This window comes from Peromyscus leucopus, unplaced genomic scaffold (assembly GCF_004664715.2).
Source record: "Peromyscus leucopus breed LL Stock unplaced genomic scaffold, UCI_PerLeu_2.1 scaffold_1397, whole genome shotgun sequence".
Lineage (NCBI taxonomy): Eukaryota > Metazoa > Chordata > Mammalia > Rodentia > Cricetidae > Peromyscus > Peromyscus leucopus.
In genome coordinates, this window is record NW_023504553.1 from 23,729 (window position 1) to 37,301 (window position 13,573).

At 41.9% G+C, this 13,573-nt stretch overlaps 1 pseudogene; it reads left to right on the forward strand.

Moving 5' to 3' along the window:
• Positions 1–2,525: 2,525 nt before the first annotated feature.
• On the forward strand, positions 2,526–12,012 carry LOC114688562 (annotated as a pseudogene).
• Positions 12,013–13,573: the final 1,561 nt, after the last annotated feature.

Below are 13,573 nucleotides of genomic sequence, written 5' to 3' on the forward strand. Positions count from 1 at the left end.
TACGCCTGTCAGAATGGCTAAGATCAAAAACACTGAAGACAGCCTATGCTGGAGAGGATGTAGAACTAGGGGAACTCCCTCCATTGCTGGTGGGAATGCAAGCTTGTACAACCACTTTGGAAATCAATATGGCGCTTCTTAGAAAATTGGGAATCAATCTCCCCCAAGATCCAGCTATACCACTCTTGGGCATATACCCAAGAAATGCTCAATCATACCACAAGAGCACTTGCTCAGCTATGTTCATATCAGCATTGTTTGTAATAGCCAAAACCTGGAAACAACCTAGTTGCCCTTCAACTGAAGAATGGATAAATAAATTGTGGCACATATACACAATGGAATACTACTCAGCAGAGAAAAACAATGACATCATGAGGTTTGCAGGCAAATGGATGTATCTAGAAAAAATCATCCTGAGTGAAAGTAACCCAGACTCAGAAAGACAAATATGTTATGTACTCACTCATAGGAGAATGCTAGATGTGGAACAAGGATGACTGGACTGCTACTCACATCACCAGTGAGGCTACCTGGAAAACAGGACCCCAAGAAAGACACGGAGAAATGGATGAGATCTACATGAACAGCCTGGACATGAGTGGGAGCAATGAAGGGTGAGGGTCAAGGGAAAGAGAGCGGGAGATCCTAGCTAGATCAAGAAAAGAGAGGGAGAACAAGGAATAGGAGACCATGGTAAATGAAGACTACATGAGAAAAGGAAGAAACAAAAACTAAAGAGGCCCACAGAAATCCACAAAGATACCCCCACAAAAGACTGCTGGCAATGGTCGAGAGACAGCTGGGACTGACCTACTCTGGCGATGGGATGGCCAAACACCCTAATAGTTGGGCCCAGAAACCCCATGCAAGGACTGAGGAATCTGGATGCAGACATTCACGGCTAGGCCCTGGGTGGAGTGCTTGGGAGTCTAATTGTTGAGAAAGAGGGGGGTTTATATGAGCAAGAATTGTTGAAACCAAGTTTGGAATAAACAACAGGGACAAATATACAAAACAAATGGAAACACATGAAACTCATGAAACCAAAGGCTGAGGGGCCCCCAACTGGATCAGACCCTCTGAATAGTTGAGACAGACGATTGGCTTGATCTGTTTGGGAGGCATCTAGGCAGTGGTACCAAGTCCTGGGCTCATTGCATGAGTTAGCTATTGAAACCTAGGACTTATGCAGGGTCACTTGGCTCAATCTGGGAGGAGGGGACTGGACCTGCCTGGACTGAGTCTATCAGGTCCATCCCAGTCCTCAGGGGAGACCTTGATCTGGAGGAAGTGGAAATGGGGGTGGGCTGGGGGGAAGGGGAAGAGGAAGCAGGAAGGGAGAGGACAAGGGAATCTGTGGCTTGTGAATGTAGAACTGAATAGTATTGTAAAATAAAATAAAAAAAAAAAAATATGAATAGTGATGTAATTTGTAAGACGTGTAAATACATATAGTCAATAGCCAAGCTAGGTATAATACATACAGTAAATGGTCATGACAGTTATAAATATGTATTGTTTATGTGAGAATTGCGTTAATGTTAATGAACTAGAGTTTGCTGACTCTAAGGGAATCTTTAAGTTTTTATAATTTATTTGATGTGGTTTTTACCCAGAGTAATTTATATGATGTGGTTGTATCCAGAGTTTATTGCTTTAATAAAAAGGAGGCTTGGCACAGATAAGGCTCTTATAGACTATGGTGATGTTGTGTTCCCCAATATATTATGCACTCTAATAAATTTATCTGGGTTCAGAGAACAGAACAGTCACTAGATACAGAGGCCAAAAAAATGGTGTACACCTTTAATCTGGAGCAGAGATCCATTGGGATCTCTGTGAGTTCAAAGCCACATGGGAAACAGCCAGGCATGGTGACACATGCATTTAATCCCAGAAGTGATGCAGGAAGCAGAAAGGTATATAAGGCATGAGGACCAGGAACTACCCTGGTTAAGCTTTTAGGCTTTTGAGCAGCAGTTCAGCTAAGATCCATTTGGATGAGGACTCAGAGGCTTCTAGTCTGAGGAAACAGGATCAGCTGAGGATGGCAAGGTGAGGAAGCTGTGCTTGTTCTGCTTCTCTGATCTTCAATCATCACCCAAATACCTGGCTTCAGGTTTGATTTTGTTAATAAGACCTTTAAGATTCATGTTACAATAGCCATATTAAGATCCGTTAAAAAAGGATATTCCATCTTATAAATCCTCCACTCCTGTACTGGGAGTGTGGCAATTATGGAGATCACTGTGATGGTTGTGAGCTCAAATAGAAACCTGAGCTAGAGCTAAGTTAAACTCAGTAACCCCTCCTGCAGAGACTGAGAGCCAGAGACGGCAACTTCTTCTGATGCTTCCAACCTAATGGAAATAATAATCAGGGAGAATGACCTAAGACAGACCTCAGTCTATCTGAGGAGCCCTTTAAAATTAAGAGGAGGAATGTGTGTGAGCCCACAAAGGTTCCTAGTGAATCTGAGCCTGCTTTATACAGCAGGCTTCATTAAGGGATGGCTTGACAATATGCATGTTACCAGATGTTTGGATGATCTACACATCACTGTGCTGGGTGAGTCTTTTGCTCCACCCCTTGGCATTCCTTTTTCATTTTTGTTATTAAGAATTTTCTACTCACTCCACATACCATCTACAGCCCCCCACTTCTCCCTTCCCCAACCCCCATGCCCTCTTCCCAAGCCACCCCACATCCCCTAAATCAGGTCTCCCATGGGAGTCAGCCGAGCCCAGCACACCAACCTAGGCAGGTCAAGCCCATTCCCACTGCACCAAGCTGTGCAAGGTATCACACCATAGGCACCGGATTCCCAGAAGCATGCCCATAGACCAGGACAGATCCCAATCCCCTGCCAGGGTGCCCCCCAAACAGTTCAAGCCCAGTCCAATGGAGCTCCACAGCCACCAGTCCACAGTTCATGGGCTTCCTCTAGTGTGGCCAGTCATCTCTGCACATGCTCCCATCATGATCTCTACATCCCTTGCCTGCAGAATCCCTCCTCTCTCTCATCAATTGGATTCCAGGAGCTCAGCCTGGTGCCTGGCCATGGATCTCTGCATTTGCCTCCATCAGTCACTGATCAAAAAACTCTATGATGACAGCTATGGTTATTCGCTAGGCCAGTAACCAGAGTAGACCAGTTCAGGCACCCTCTGGACCACCCCTCAGCATTCCTTTAAAAACCCTTTGAAGAGACAGAAGGGGACAGTGGTATTGATCCAGGCCCTCCCGAGGCTATCCTGTGTTTCTGTCTATCTCTCTCCCCTATAATTCTATCTAAATATTCTCACTCTTCCTCCTCAAGAGTACCCTAGGGAAAATGGGGCTGTCTCCTCAGTAAGTACAATCCCAAAATGCATGACTTGTAAACATGGCCTACATACATAGGAGTAGCTCTGCCCAGAGTTAATAAGTTTGTTCTACTCTTCTAGTTCTCAGAGATATTGGAGGTTGAGGCTACTTTGCAAGACTTTTATTCCAGGTCCTTTGTCAAGCCTCTGCATTGTCAACCTCACCACCCATGCTTCATGCACATTAGGCTCCCTGCATTTCTTCTACTACAGAGATGACTTCACTGTATTCTCCTTTTCAGGACTGGACAAAAAGTTCTCCAAGCCTTTAAATCTCTAGTCTTCTTCTATTACAAATCTTGTTGATTCTCAAGTGAGGCTTTGAGAAGTCTTGTAATGAGTTTAGGATGAATAGCAAGGGGAAGCTATGTATCACATGAGAGTGAAACTCTGCATCTTCTCTAATTAAAGAGAACCTGGATACCAACAAAATGGACCAATTCTGTGTCTTCCTCTCTGTTCAGAAGCTGCAAAGAAATCAAGCAGGAGATGACTGGAGCACAAGGTGAGTGATGAAGCATTTAAAGAGCACACAGTAATCCTAACACTGGAGCCCAAATGAGAGGATTGAAAGCTCCAAGGCAACCTGGAGTCCTTTTCTCAAAATACAAAACAAATAACCCACTTAAGAAATCATGCTTTTGGCCTCTGAAACAGCTTTGCTTTTTGATATAGAAAATGGGATACAATGTACATAGTTGTATAAAAATTGCCACTTACCAATTTGAAGGGTTTACACAGTCAAGAACAACTTCACAATGGTATGGACCAATACTACCCATCTCCAGAAAGTTTTCATTTCTTAAAAAGAAATTCTGTACCACAAAGTAATAAATTCCTGTATTTCCTTGAGCTGCTGTTCTGTTTCCTACTTCAATGAATATGTCAATTCTTGTTACCTCATATGAGTAATCTGCCTTATTCACTAGCATGCTTCAAGGCTCATATATGATGTAGAACAGTTAATTTATTTTAAAAAGATTTATTATTATTACTGTGTACATATGCATGGCTGTGTGTGAGAATGTGTACATATATATGTATGTACATACAGAGTCCAGAAGACACCATCTAGTCCTCTGGAGCTGGAATACAGGAACTTGTACACTAACAAGTGTGAGTGCTGGGAACCTAACTCAAGTCCTCTGCTAGAGCAGTGCTTGGTCTTAACCACAGAGCCATTTCTGCAGTTCACTTCATTCTTTTTCACCTATTGGATATAAAGGAATGTACACAATATATATTCTGCATAATAAACAGAACAGATTATCGCTTATTCCTTTTCTGTAGAGAAATACTTGCATTGTTTCTGCCATCCAGGTTTTGTGACCAGAATTGGAATGAACAAGAATGTAGATAACTGAAGCCCCATTCTCAGTTCTTTGAATACATACCAAGTAGAGTTCCTAAGTCCTTTATAATACTATGTTTAACTTTAGAATAAATCACTGATAGTTTGGATAATTCTGTGTTCTGCCTCAATCACAGAAGAATGACTTTCTACACTCAGGCAGATTCCCAGGACACCTGTGATAGGACACTCAGGATATGAGGCATTAGCCATGGTTGTAGTTCCTAGAGTCATTCTGCCTCTGGAGCAGAGAAGGACAATGAGCTGCACACAGACTGTGGACTGGTTCTCTCTACAGATGGCCTCTATTTCCTCCGCACGGAGAATGGTGTCATCTACCAGACCTTCTGTGACATGACCACTGCAGGTGGTGGCTGGACCCTGGTGCCAGTGTGCATGAGAACATACATGGGCGGGAAGTGCACAGTGGGTGATCGCTGGTCCAGTCAGCAAGGAAACAGAAACGACTACCCAGAGGGGATGGCAACTGGCCAACTACAACACCTTTGGGTCTGCAGAGGGGGCCACAAGTGATGACTACAAGGTTGGTACACTCTGTGGCCACTTGGGAAAGGGTGAGGATGTGAGTATAGCTCAAGCATCCCAGGGAGAGGTTTAGAAGGTTGTCCTTCAACACAGAGCTGAACAACTGAAAAATGCTTATCTTGAATCTCAACATACTCCAAAGTTGGCTTTTCAGTTAGTTGTTGGTGTGTGGTATAGTTATCCTTAGATATGGGGTATTAGAGCATGGATGTGTCCATGTGAAGCCCTGAGATACCAACTGTGCTAAGGACTGTGCATGTGGGTCTTTCACTTACTGAAATCTGGTCTGATTAGGCTCAGTGTTGGTTGCTTTTCAGAACCCTGGCTACTTGACATCCAGGCTGAGAACCTGGGTATCTGGCATGTGCCCAACAAAAGCCCTCTGAAAAAGTGGAAGAGAGATCCCTGCTGAGGTACCGCACCTTCAGTGGCTTCCTGAATCAGCTGGGCCACAATCTGTTTGGCCTGTACAAGGTATTGGAGACTGCTGCCTGAGGCTGCTTTTCCAAGGTGTAGAGAGAGAAACAGGTCCTTAAGTTAGCAGGTTGTATTGCATATTTCCCTTATTCTAAAGTGTAATAAGTCAAGGAAGGCAAGAGATACCCATAAGTGGAAGACAGGATGGGCAGAGTGGGGCGGGTCGAGCAGGGTGGGGGGAGGCAAGGTGAGGCTAATAACAATCTCAGTTACTGGACACATGCTGTGCTTCTCCATGCAGGACAGTGTTCCTGTGAGTGCCAATGCCGCCATCCTTACCCAGTGACTTCTTTTGTTCCTTGTAGAAGTACCCAGTGAAATATGGAGCAGGGAAGTGTTGGACTGACAATGGCCCAGCAATACCTGTGGTCTATGACTTTGGTGATGCTCAGAAGACAGCCTCTTATTACTCCCCCCTTGGCCGGAGTGAGTCTCTGATGCTTCTCTGAACACTGTGCAGGACACATGATAAATTCAGTTATGATAACTGTCATTTACCATCCACGACAGCCTGCTTCTCTTCTATAAATGTGTTTTCTTTCACTTCATTCAATTGCTTGCCTTTGATCTCTAAACTATTACTAACCCATTTTACAGCTTAGGAAACTGAAGCACTGAAAGTCCAGGAACTTGGCTGAGATCACAGAGCATAAACAAGAGAGTCAGCATTTGCACTGGGATTCATGGTTTGGGAATCTACTCTTTGCAACCCCATTATCAGTCAGAAGTTTCTTAGGATCAAACCAGGTCCAATTGCACAGGACTGAACAACAGAAAAAAAAAATGGAGTTTTATTTTGGTTGTAAGGGATGACTATTACATTATTTAATATAAATCGAAGTGGCACATACTCTTTATGAATGCTGAGCCTATGCTGTATAACTCAAAGTTCTTCTTATTTGTACTCAAGATAGAAGGTTTTAAAAGAAAAATTAGCAAGATAAATATGAAACAGGACCAAAATGAATGCACTTGGTTGCTGCTGTGACAAGCCTTGGAGATATTCAGTAGAGATGTTCCTATATAATAAATTTCTCCATTCAAACTCTGGAGGATGAGGACATTTTTTCAAGGACTGACTCTTGGGATCTGTGGATTGGAATAGCTGTGGCTTCCCCAATGTGTCTGTTATTTTAGACTGTATATCCTGAACCAAACTCTGGGCTGACAACTATTTCTAGCATTTTCCTTGAATGCTGTTTTCTGTCTCTTGTTTTCAGATGAATTCACCGCAGGATTCATCCAATTCAGAGTGTTTAATAATGAGAGAGCAGCCAATGCCTTGTGTGCTGGAATGAGGGTCACTGGATGTAACACTGAGCATGTGAGTCTGTGTAGTGACCAGAGACGCCCATGAATAAGACAGAGGTTGCCAGTGTGTATCTGTGTGTATTGAGTATGGGAGAATCCCTTGTTAGTGTGTGTACATGTATGAGAGTGTGACCTTTCCCTGTACCTTGCTTGGTCTCAGGGATCAGAACTTCTATCTAGATACAGAAATCCTGTCTCTTTGAAAACCATAGTCAACATTACAAACTTCTGATATATACTGTTGCTGTTTGCTTAGATTTAAGAATTAAACACTCAGTTACCTGGATGAGGGAGACACTTGTATTCAGGAAGTCCTGTGCAAGCCTTTGGGACTGAGATTGTTAGAGAGTCACTAGCATTGGCACTCTCTACCTGGGATTTAGCTTTTAGAGTGAAACATATCCTTTACATCCCTTTTCATGGCTTGTACAGATTTTCATTGTGTCAAGGGTTTACTAGGAGAATCCTGGACATCTGGTAGACCTCACCCAGGCCATTCACCTCCCTATCAAAAAGAATTTCTCTTGTTGGATGTTGGCATATCAACTAACTGACAAGGCAGGTGCACTCACCTCCACTGCAGCAACCTGATGTCCTCCCTAAGCCTGAGATCATAAGACTCATATGGATTTGTTTTGTTTCTTATTTTTTTTTGCCAAAAGCAGGCTAAGAATGAAGTCCTTTTATTGCCACAGTGAAAGCTATAACAAGTTAACATGTTCTGGCAGAGCATGGTAATGCACATCTTTAATCCCAGCACTTGGATGGTAAAGACAGGCAGATCTCTGTGAGTTTCAGGCCACCCTGGTGTACATAGTGAGTTCCAGGTCAACCAGAGCTACATAGTAATAACTGGACTTGAATAAAAATTAACATGTTCTCTTGGGATCCAGACCTCCCTAACGTAACAATCTGAAAAAAAAGGGTAATCACTTCCTGGCAGGTGATCATGAAGATCTCAGCGGCTTAGCTTGTCTCCTCAGTCATTAGCTTGTCTTTCACCTGGTCAAGATGAGGCAGCTTTGCAGTCAAGGAGGACTATGGTGTAAATGATGAAATTGGAAGAGCCTGTGGTGTTGGGGAGTAGAAAGATCTTTCCAATTTTGGTATGCAACATGGGTGTGGATACAGAAAGTGCTCCTTTTGAAAATTTTTAACATGGACTAAATCAGGAAACAACTTTTACATCACATCAATGGTTTTTGGACTGTATAAGTGAAGAGAACCCCTGCAATGTTTTAACAGCAATTAGATTAATGTGAGCATTCTTTTTTTTCCAAAGAGGACACTACACTGATAGTATACAGGTGACATATTCTAATGGAGAAAAGACTAATCATAAGGAAATAAATATTGAAATGTCTTCCTATGGCACAAATGAGAGCCTGATGTAGTGTGATCGAAATTTGGGCAGGGAAGACTAATGAATTCCAAATATTTTAAATTTATTAATAGCTGAATACAGAGAATGAGAAGAGAAGACATTTGTAATGAGTCTTTTTCAGTCACACCAACCAGCTCTCAAATAATGGCACAGAGACTTATTTATCATGAAAGCCCAGCCTTAGCTTAGCCTTGTTTCTAACTAGCTCTTGTAAATTAAACTAACTCATATTTTTTAATGTATGTTTTCCCACATACTTGTTACCTTATCTCCATCTTGCCCATCCTACTTCTGCAGCCTCTGGCTGGTAACTCTGCCTTTCTTCTTGCCTGATCTCTCTCTGTCCACAAGTCCTGCCTATATCTTCTGCCTAGCTATTGACCATTCAGCTTTTTATTAAATCAATCCCAGTGACACATCTTCACAGAGTGTAAAGAAACATTCTACAACAAACATTTTGAATAATTTCATGGTTTTCATTGAGTGGGTGAATATCAAGTAGTAAGCCAAGATTTCTAGATGCTAAATATGTTTGGGATCAAGAAGAGGTATATAGTTATATGATGCTAGATTTTTAAAACATATTTTACTTTGTTTATATGCATGCACATATATATTCAAGTGATCACAGAGTAAAAAGGAGACATTGGATCCCTGGGAATTGACATTAAAGTCTTTTGATTGGGTGCTAGGATCTGATATGGAAGCTGGGACATTGATTCTCTGATAGAGTAGTAGGATGTCTCAACCTTGGGGCCATATCTCCAGCCCCCATGTTACCAGCTTGTTTGGGTGGGATTTTATTTTGTCTTATTTCACATGTATTTATTTAATTTGATATGTATGAGTATTTTGCTTGCACAAATGTTTGTATGTTGCTTGAGTTCCTGGTGCCTTTGAGCCAGAAGAGGGCATTCATGTCCTGGAATTAGAGTTACAATAGTTGTCAGTCCCATATGGGTTCTGGGACCCAAACCTGGTCCTCTGCAAGAGCAGCAAGTGCTCTTAACCACAGAGCTATCTCTCTATCCCCAGTCTACATGCTTTGATCAGTGATGGACTTTGAATATAATAACAGTCTCAAAGAATTTGTGTTGCCTCTTATCATCATAGTCATTCTAGGTTGTATAAGTATAAACAATGATTTTCACAATGGCAAACTTATCAATGAACTTCCCTAAGTAAACTTCATTTTTAAGTTATATGTGGCTGTAAGTAACTGCGTTGATGTTTTGTTTTGTTTGATTATTTGTCTGTTCGTAGTCATGTGGAGTGTAAAGACCCTGTGTAGTGATTCTAAACAGCAGCCTGATCTTTAAGTCTTGAACTTAAGAAATATCTGGATTAGAGATAGGGATTTTAAGCCATCAGTGAGTTGTTCATAACTAACGCTAAAGATGTAATACAACATATAAAAGAATTGTAAGTGTGTCCCCTCTGGGAAGTAGAACTTAAGGAATTCTTGAAGGACAAGTCTAGACAGGGAACCTGAGAACAAAGGTTCAGAGCTGTTGAAGGAAAGGAAGGAAGAGACAGTGATGCCACTAAAGCCAATGGAGGGGGTTTTATGGATCAAATAGAGTGATACTGCCAATGAGAGTCTGATGAGGGATGAAGAGCCCACTGAACTTGGCTATTGAGGTATATCTGGGCTCATCAGCTGTATTAGTCAGTTTTTTGCCTTTGTGATACATACCTGAGAGAAACAATATATAGAATGAAGGGTGTTATGGCTAGTTTTATGACTTGACACAAGCTATAGTCATCTGAGATGAGGGAATCTCAATTAAGAAAATGCCTGTGTAAGATCAAGCTGCAGGCAAGCCTGTAGAGCAGGCTTAATTGCTGATTGATTAAGGAAGGCCCCGCCCATTGTGAGTGGTGCCACCCGAGACTGTGGCTCCTGAGTTCTGTAAGAAAACAGTCTAAGCAAACCATGAGGAGCAAGCAAGAAAGCTGTACTTCTCCATGGTCTCAGCTTCAGTTCCTGCCTCCAGGCATCTGCCCTGTTGAATTCCTGTCCTGACTTCCTTCAATGATGAATAGTAATATGAAAGTATAAGCAAAATAAACCCTTTTCTCCCCAATTTGCTTTGGTCATTGACAGGACCAAGCAGAAGCCATAAGAGGCTGCTCAGTCTTCTCTCAGACATCAGGCCTCAATTTCAGGTTCCTGAGACTTGAGCAAGCAGTTTCAGGGAGGACTATGGAAAACAAAACAAAACAAAACAAAACCATAGTCCTTGCAGTAGCTCCCTTTCTGAATATACTCTGACCACTCAAGTTTCAGCCAATTGTTTAATGTCTGAGACCCCTCATAAACTTAGAGATACGTGCCTAAGTCAAGGACAGAACCTGGACCACTGAGTCAGCCCCCATAGTCAGTACATGCTAGGCCAGCCAGCCTCCATAGCAACTCAAGGACAAAGCCTGAGACTTGTCCAGGCCTAACCAAAAATTGATAACTGTAACCCCCAAATAATGCTAGCCAATTAAAAGTTTCTAACATGATTGCCACTCACATACTCACAGAAACCAATCCTGAATCAGTTCCTATGTAGTCTGTAGACCCCAAGCCCCCACTGCTTTAAAAACTCTGCCCTGTTGGGCTGTGGTGGTACACACTTTTAAACCCAGCACTCGGGATGCAGAGCCAGGTGGATCTCTGTGAGTTCGAGGCTAACCTGGTCTACAAAGCGAGATTCAGGACAGTTAACAAAGCTACACAGAGAAACCCTGTCATGAAAAAAACCAAAAAATTAAAAAAAAACTGCCCCATTGCTACTAAGGGTGTCTCCTGCTCCGCTGCTGCATCAGCTGGGCTGAGAGTCCTGAGTTAATTCATAATAATACAAAGACACTTTTCTCTTTGGATTTGGTCTTTTGGTGGTCTTTGGGGGAATCTGGGTACAACAGTCATGATGTTTCATCACAGCAATAGTAACACAGACTAAGACAAATGGCTTTGTAGTTTGATGGTATTTGATATTTTAATCCAAGATCACTTGGCTCTATTGCTTTTAAATCCATAGTGGAGCATGATAAACATCATGCAGGAAAGACATGTCAGAGCAATATGCCTCACCGCATAGCAGTAAGGAGCCAAGAAAGACTAGAAAAGGCCAGGACAAGATACGCTTCAAAACATGCCACTCACACTTTGAGTGATCTATTTCCTCTAACCAGACTCCAATTTACACAGCTCCAATAGTCAGTTCAAAATTGTGAACCCATCAATGATTAGCCAACTGATGAAGGCAGGGTCCTTATATTCAAGCTTTCCCCAAAGTTCTGCCTCTAAATATTACTTACACTGGGGAACAGGTCTTCAGTGCATAACACCTTTGGGGAGGACACTTCATATCCAAACCATATCACCACCTGACCTCTCATTGCTATTTCCTCTCTTCCTTCTTTTCCAACACTGCATTGGTGGAGGAGGATTCTTCCCAGAACGTAACCCTATGCAGTGTGGAGACTTCTCTTCATTTGATTGGGATGGATATGGAACTCACAAGGGGTCCAGCAATAGCAGGAAAATAACTGAGGCAGCTGTGCTCCTGTTCTACCGTTAAAAACTTTGTGGTGTAGGACCCATACTCTCCTCCAGTCTGTGGACTCACATTCATGGAGAAAAACTTACCTAATAACTAGAATGCTAATGACACAGGAAAAATAAATTGTGCCCATTGCAGGCTTGGTGTCTTCGTGAATCATTTTGGAACAGGGGTGGGAGATTTCAAAAGAGTTTCTGCTACCCAGTTTGATTCTCTTGGGACACAAAGGCTGGGAATCCTGATACAGCAATATTCTCTCAGGTAGCCCCTCAAACATCCCAAGAGATTCAGGATCTATTGGCCATGTGGCAATACATAGATCAATAGAAAAGGGTTAATTTAAGATGAAAGAACTAGCTAGCAAGAAGCCTGCCATATGCCATACAGTTTGTGATTAATATTAAATTAAACCTCTAAGTAATTATTTTATAAGTGGATATGGGTCTGCAGGTGAGAGAGATTTGTTCCAACTCTGGGTCAGGCAGGACATGGGAAATCTTCCAACTACATGTGAGCAATTGTTGGTGTGAATATATTACATTTATTAAAAAAGGTGGGTATATTACATTTATTTTTTAAAAAAGACCAAAAAAGGGTCATTTCAGGTGTACTGGCTAGAGAGGAGACACACTACTCCACTACTTCCTTATTTTATTTGCATTCCTTGCTAGTTTATTTTTTTCCAGATGGGACTAGTGTATTCTGTGCTGGTCATAAACTCCCAATGTAACAAATACCCTGGGTAAACAAAAACAAAACATAGTATTTTAACAATTTATTTAAGGGGCCAGAGAATTTATTCCAGGGTAATGGTACCTACCAACAAACCTGATGGCCTGAGTTCAATTCTCATAAGAGAGAGTCTAGTTCTGAGACTTGTCCTCTAACCTCTTCCCATATGTCATGGTGCCAGCACACAAATACATAAACTCATGCACACTTGAGGGTACAACATGAATAAAGAGATATAATAAAAATTTTTCTTTGAAGATGAGTAGTATTCCTCTTTTTATGTGTACCAGATTTATTTTATCAGAAAAAAAGGTGAAGTCACTAAATTTTCAAGAAAGTAGATTGGCTTAGAATGTATACTGTTAAATATGGTGATCCAATCTCCCCCATATGTGGATCCTAGTGTATAAAACATGTAAGTATATGTGTAAGTGCTGTGGGATGTCTTTCTGTACTCTGTGAATGTGTGTTGCTATGACTGATAAATAAAGAAGCTGCTCCGGCCTATGGTGACTCAGGTTATACCCAAGCAGGAAATCCAAGAGGAAGAGAGGAAGGAGAAGGGCAGAGGTGGAGAAGATGCTGAGCCACCACCAAGGAGCAACATGCCAGCAGACTGGTAATGCCATGGCCATGTGGCAATACATAGATCAATAGAAAAGGGTTAATTTAAGATGAAAGAACTAGCTAGCAAGAAGCCTGCCATATGCCATACAGTTTGTGATTAATATTAAATTAAACCTCTAAGTAATTATTTTATAAGTGGATATGGGTCTGCAGGTGAGAGAGATTTGTTCCAACTCTGGGTCAGGCAGGACATGGGAAATCTTCCAACTACATGTGAGCA